At 47.0% G+C, this 6,000-nt stretch overlaps 1 protein-coding gene across 2 annotated transcripts in view; it reads left to right on the top strand.

Annotated features, from left to right (window-relative positions):
* The first annotated feature begins 320 nt into the window (after positions 1–320).
* Positions 321–6,000, top strand: part of SVIL (supervillin) — a 122,630-nt gene continuing 116,950 nt past the window's right edge. The window contains exon 1 of one of the 2 annotated variants that reach the window (XM_044227666.1): positions 321–392. The gene's annotated coding sequence lies outside the window, so the exon portion shown is untranslated. Of the gene's footprint in view, positions 393–2,600; positions 2,645–6,000 lie in introns of those variants that run through there. The other variant, XM_044227667.1, reaches the window with a different exon arrangement.

Raw genomic sequence — 6,000 nt, 5'->3', positions numbered from 1 at the left:
GGCTTACAAAGATTATCCACACCCTTGCATCAGTTAAAAAAAAACTGAAGCTGCCCTGGGAGGGAGTGGGGAGAGGCTCTTTGGTGCTCAGAAAGATGCCCCAGGGCAGCTGTAGATAGCATTGTTTTTGTTCCGCTTTGGCTGGGCTGGTGTATGCATTAGCTCATGTTCCAAATCTGTCACTCGAAGAATGTAGCGAGAATCTTGTTTGAATCTTTTCTTCCTCACTCTTCACGCTTAGGCAGAGTCCAGAATAGCCAGGATCGCCAAGACTTAAGAACAGCAGTTTTGAATAAAACCTAACAGGCTTTTTACACGATTCGTAAGAAGAAATGGAGGCACTTCTCCCAGTAGCCCCAGACACACATCTCCTTTCCCAGCTCACCCGAGAGGTAGGTGCTGCTGAGTTTTACAACATGGGGATAATCCTTTTCATAATATCTTCAAGTCTCCACTGAAATTAGAGAGCAGAGAAGGAAGGAGGGAAAGGGAACCAGAACTGGGATCAGCCGGGACTGTGCACTTGAATTTGTGATTTAGGATGATCACATTCGCTTTAAAGCCTCTAGCAGGAATCCAGGGCTTTGTGTAGCTTTCTGATGGAGAGCCCTTCCTAGGTCTCACACCCTTGCAAGGGACCCACAGGTTAACTGTGTGCTTTCCCCACCTCTCCCTAACTCTGCTTTAGCCCCGTTGGAGGTCAGTTTCCTCATCTGTGAGATGGGGACTGGGATTCTCTCCTGCATGCCAGCAGGATCCCGTGATGCCACGTTGCCTAAATTGCTGTATAGGTTATAAAACACTTCTACAATGTCTGTGTTTGTGAAGTAAAGATTAAATGAGATACTGAAAGCATGTTGTATGCCATTAAGGACTGTAGATCTGGAAAGACTTAGTGTTGATTCATGTTTGCTTTGGAAAACTTCTGCCTATACTTGGCACTGGGCCAGAACTTGGTCGGCACAGTAAGAGGGCAGGAAAGGGGAGGGTGCAACAGAGGGTAGGCTGACCCCTCTGGCTGGATGCCTCACTAATTATGGGCATGATTTCTCAAACCTGGCTCTGCCTGGCGCAGCCGAGCTCTCACTGGATGGGGAGGTCCCCCAAGGGGAAGAGGCATGGGGCACAGTGTTCTCAGATGTGAGAACCAGGGCAGGCACCGCTTCAGGAAAGAGATTCTGGAATAGTCTCAGAGCCCGGCCTGGGGAGTGAGGAGCCCAGAGGCTAGAAGGACAGCAGCTCTTCCCCCAGAGGCCACAAACCCCAGTGGGGTGAGGACAGCTTCCTGAATGGGTCGCTTCCTCTATGCGCCATGACTGATGGCCTGGTCCCCCTGGGTGTGTGGCGAGGGCCACAGAAAATGAAGCATGATCACGGGCAAGGAGGCATTTGAAGAAGGTGTGTGACAGTAGGTGTGGAGCCAGCCTGTGGGGTAGAAACAGGTAGAAATCAAGAACAAGGATGAGCTGTAGACTTCTTCCCTATAATATATATTTATGTCTTGCAAACTGAGTTTAAAAGATTTGCCTGTCCAAAGGGTGTTTTGTTCTGTGTTTATCTTATTAGTTCTTTCCCCGTCAAGAAACTAATTAGCAGGATGAATGAAATGACTTTTCTTAGTTACTCAACCAAATAGCTGACCCAATGTAAAAAGTGTGGTTGCTGTCAGGCCACTTGGCCCCCAGTGTGCACAGGGCTGGAATCCAGGTGCGCTGTCCACGCTGTGTCCCGTGGGGCCCTGCACCTGGGCTTTGGCAGGCTTGCTGGGAACACAGCTTTCCAGGTGAACCTCCTTTTGCTGCTCCCCGAGGTGGCTGTGCACACCTGTGCCATCCTGGAAACACAGAGGTGGCCACTTCCAGGGCCCCATCTGCAAGAACCCCGAATTCCATGAAGGAGGCCAGTCTAGCTTGGACTTTTGCTTCCCCGCTTAACAGATATCAGGTAGCAAAGGCAGACCTAAGGATATGTCCTCCACCCTCTAAGGAGTCCTCCACCCCCCGGACCAGCTCTTCCTCCTCTCTTTTCTTAGCATTCTTAACCTTCTGGAAGCTTCTGGGCATCTTGTCAAGGTCTTGGGAATCAGACAATCAAACTCTTTAGAACTGGGTGAATAGAATAAAAGGGCTTATTGAATCTCCAAGAATAGGAGTTGGAGTCTGTACATTTAACAACATACTGTCTTGGGGTGCCTGTGGGGCTCTGCCTTCAGCTCAGCTCATGATCTCAGGGTCCTGGGATCGAGTGAGCCCCACACTGGGCTCCCAGCTTAGTGGGGAATTTGCTTGTCCCTCTACCCCCAACTTGTGTTCTCTCTTGCACTCTCTCTCAAATGAAAACCAAAATCTTGAAAAAACAAAGCTGTTTTTTTAAAAAAATTGAGATTTGTGTATTGACTATAGCTTAATATGTATATAGTGTTAAATTTTCTTAATAAAATCTGACACATTCAAAATATCCTATATTATGTATATTTATAATTATAGAAATTCTGTTTTTGTAATTATAAAATATATTGCTAATTTGGGGACTTCTATAATAATATCATTCTTTTCCTTAGAGGGTGTGGGCTAGAGGTAAACTGCCCAAGCACCGTGAATTCCTGTGTGCGATAAAGGAGGAGCAGGCAAGTCAGGAGTAGCAGGTATTTTGACATTTTTGGATTTTGATAACCAACCTGATCAGAGTTTAGTGAAAACAACCTGGTTTCTGAGGACCCGAGTCTGATGGAAAGCTAACCAGGTCCCTTGGCTTAGAATCTTCCTGGACAACAGATGGAGAATGAGAATTGGCCCCTTCTATTTCCCAGCTGCAGTATTCTGGGAACTTCAGGGACACTGGCTTATATCCTTACGAGAATATTCTTCTATCCTTCATGTGAAGGTTTTAGGGCAAGCTTCAGGCACTCACCCACTTACTTCCAAAGGTCTGCTCCTGTCGGAGTCTGCAAAGGACTCTGGGACAATTTGTGTCTTGTTTGCACTGTGAAAGTAGTGTGAAATTTGTATAAAACATTGTATGAATTTTAAGAAAACATGACTTTACAGTTTGGGTGTAAAATTGTAGACCCCCTCTTCTTTTCACAGGTGCCCTCTAACTCTCCAAATATTAACAAGACTGCTGTCAAAAGTTTTAAGAGTAAGCCAGAGATTAGGGCCATGACCTCTGAGGTGTGTTCAGCCTGGGGCACCATTGTTGGTGACTTTTGAAATTAAACATCATCGCCACCGCCCTTTCTCTGGCCCTAAAAAATGAGGTGGAACAGGAGTGGATAGAAACATGTGGGGGAAATTATTTGAATTTTCTTTATACTTACCAGCGACCAGTCCCACTGATTCTGCTTAAAAATCAGTGAGGCTTTCTTTTCCAATTTAACCTTTCCCCTCACAAAGCTCATTTCGCATATTTTAACAGAAGTTGTGTGTGTTGTGTGTTTGGATCACACAGTACGCATTGTAATGTGCTGCCTCCCCTTTCCTCCATAATTAACGGACACCTGTGGCTGCGGTCATTTAAATCTCCCTCATGGAGCGCTCACCTTGGAGTGGAAAAATCTCAGCAGCAAGAGACTGAACAGCACCTGGGCAGGCGAGGTGCCGTTTTAACTGCATGTGTTCAGTTTTTGTGTTTGTGCTCCTGAAATGTTCTCCCGAGAGGCGCTCTTGTCCTTTGTCTTGTGAACGATCCCAGCCGCTGTCCTTCCTTGGTCTGAGCCCAGAGCAGACAGCAACCACCCAGGGCACTTGGGCTTCCCCAAGAGGGGTGGGTCAGAGCCCCGCTGGGCACGGAGCATCCCGCAGCTGAGGCTGGTGCTCCGAGCTGGTGTCACGGGGCCGTGTGCTGCCTGGTGCTTCTAGCACCTGACGTCCCGTAAGGACTCACACAGGAATGATCCCGGTTGCACCACTGCCAGCCTTGAAAGCAGATGGGGAACGGGAGTGTAAGACAATAGCGTTCTATGGCTATGGAATTTATGATGGCGTCGTCAGATGTGAGCTTCTGAATAAAACGTTCACAGCACTGTAATGTTTATACACGAAAGAATATAGTATCGTGGTGTGTTCTTGCATCAGTGTATATGGCTAAAGAGAGACCTGTTCCTTTTTTATGAGACTGCCCGACTTTGATAACTCTTGGTATTTTAGTTCAGAATACGGAGGGTTGAAAACCACCAAAGCCCTTTTATGTAGCTCATACTAAAAATCTCATTAGTTTGGATTTCGTGGGTCACTTTATTTAGCAGATTGCTTGCTGGGGGCACTGGCAGCCAGCTCCGGGGTCTGCCCAGAGGAAGGGAAAGGGGAAAGGGAGGGGACAGTGACAGATAAGGTGTTGAGGAGCGAGACCAGCAATACAAAATCACTCCTGCTTCCAGAGTATCTATACTTAACCCCTGTGACATACCTTAAAAGGCCACTGGGCATGTGGGACATTACATTATACTTGATCGTTGATTACCGGAATGGAATTTTCTCTTACACCTTTACTGATTCTGTTTCCCAAGTCCCAGGACAGGGACATGTAGTGCATATTTGTGGAGTAAACGAATGAAGTCATTTGCTAACATTTCAGCTCCCCTATATATCTCAGAGATACTAAAGCTCTCCGCCTAAGCACAAAGGTCCTGACTTCAGGCTTTCCCTTTAAGACGGTGTTCCTAAAATCGACTTTGGAAGATGCATCAACTCCTTTCTGCCACTAGGGGACGACATAGTGCAGTTTAGGATTGGCGTTTTTAATTCTTTTTGAAAGAAAGGTGGGTTCTTGAGCTAATACCCTTTAGACGTGGAGAGCTGGAACTAAGTCAAATCAGTGTTACAGGAGGCAGTTTCAAGCTGTATCAGCATATTTTAAGCTTAACACAGGGTAAGCATGTGTCCGGGTTAAAAATATATCCATAAAATTAGCCTGACAACATGCTTAAAAACAAAGGATTCTATAAATAGGTAGCAAATGAAGATTTAGTCCTTAATAACATTAAAGTCACTTTCTGCCACCCAGTCCAATAGCTTCTAGGGCCAAATAGCCAAAAAAGGTAGAATGTACATATTAAAGAGAACACTCCTCTTTGGAACAGGCAAAGATCTGATAAAACCCACTGTTCCCGTGCAGATGGCAGAGTTCTGATTTCAGGGGGACAGTGGAGTGGGTCTAGCTCTGCTGACTGGATGTTGATGACATGCATATACCTTCAGACTGATGGGCAGCTGCTGGTTTGCTATGATCAGGTCCATGAATACATCTCTTGTCCTGGAAACCTGTTGGACAACCTTGCTTAAGATGGAAATGCCAGTAGGAGGGTGAACACAGCCCCATCTTTATTGTTAAGGAGAGAGTCACAGGGACTGAAAGAGAGAACATTTTTTTTTTAAAACAATATTTAATTAGAATAAGTTTAATATTAGCTCAGTAGTCACTGCCGATTATTGGAGAAATGAACTTATTCTTCTTTTTCCTGTCTTCAGTCTCTAGAATCCTGAGATTTGGCCACATTGGAATTCCAAGGTAGATCCAGGTCACCATGTGATGCCAGGCCTTTCCTTCCCTTTGGCAGCTGCTGCCTCCTCCTCCTCCTGCTCAGGCGATCCTGGTTGCTCTGCTGCCTGGGGTTGGTAGCCAGGAGCTCTGGGTCTCCTGTCCTTTTCCTGGCCTAGGCTCCCTGGCCCTGCTAATTAGGAATCAAACAGCCACCTGGAGCTGGCTGGCCGTTGGAGAAAGGGGAATAATAATGCTTCAGTGCTCTCTAACTTGGCCTTGAACAATGGGAAATTAGCTGTTTGGGAGTAAAATAAATACAGAAGCCAGCCAGGCTGGTGGGTGCCTGCCAGGGAGGGCCTGGGAACTCTCCCTGCCTGCTGAGGGGCCACAGGGACCCAGAGCAGCTCCACACTTCTCCCCACCGCCCTCTGGGACTCTGCCCACCCCCACCCCCACCCCCCCACCGCACCCACCCCCCACCCCCCACCCCTGTGGTTCCTCTTCTGCTTTGCCTAATTTAGA

This window comes from Neovison vison, chromosome 12 (assembly GCF_020171115.1).
Source record: "Neovison vison isolate M4711 chromosome 12, ASM_NN_V1, whole genome shotgun sequence".
NCBI lineage: Eukaryota > Metazoa > Chordata > Mammalia > Carnivora > Mustelidae > Neogale > Neogale vison.
Note: the sequence above shows the minus strand (reverse complement) of the source record. Positions and strands in the feature narration are given on the sequence as shown.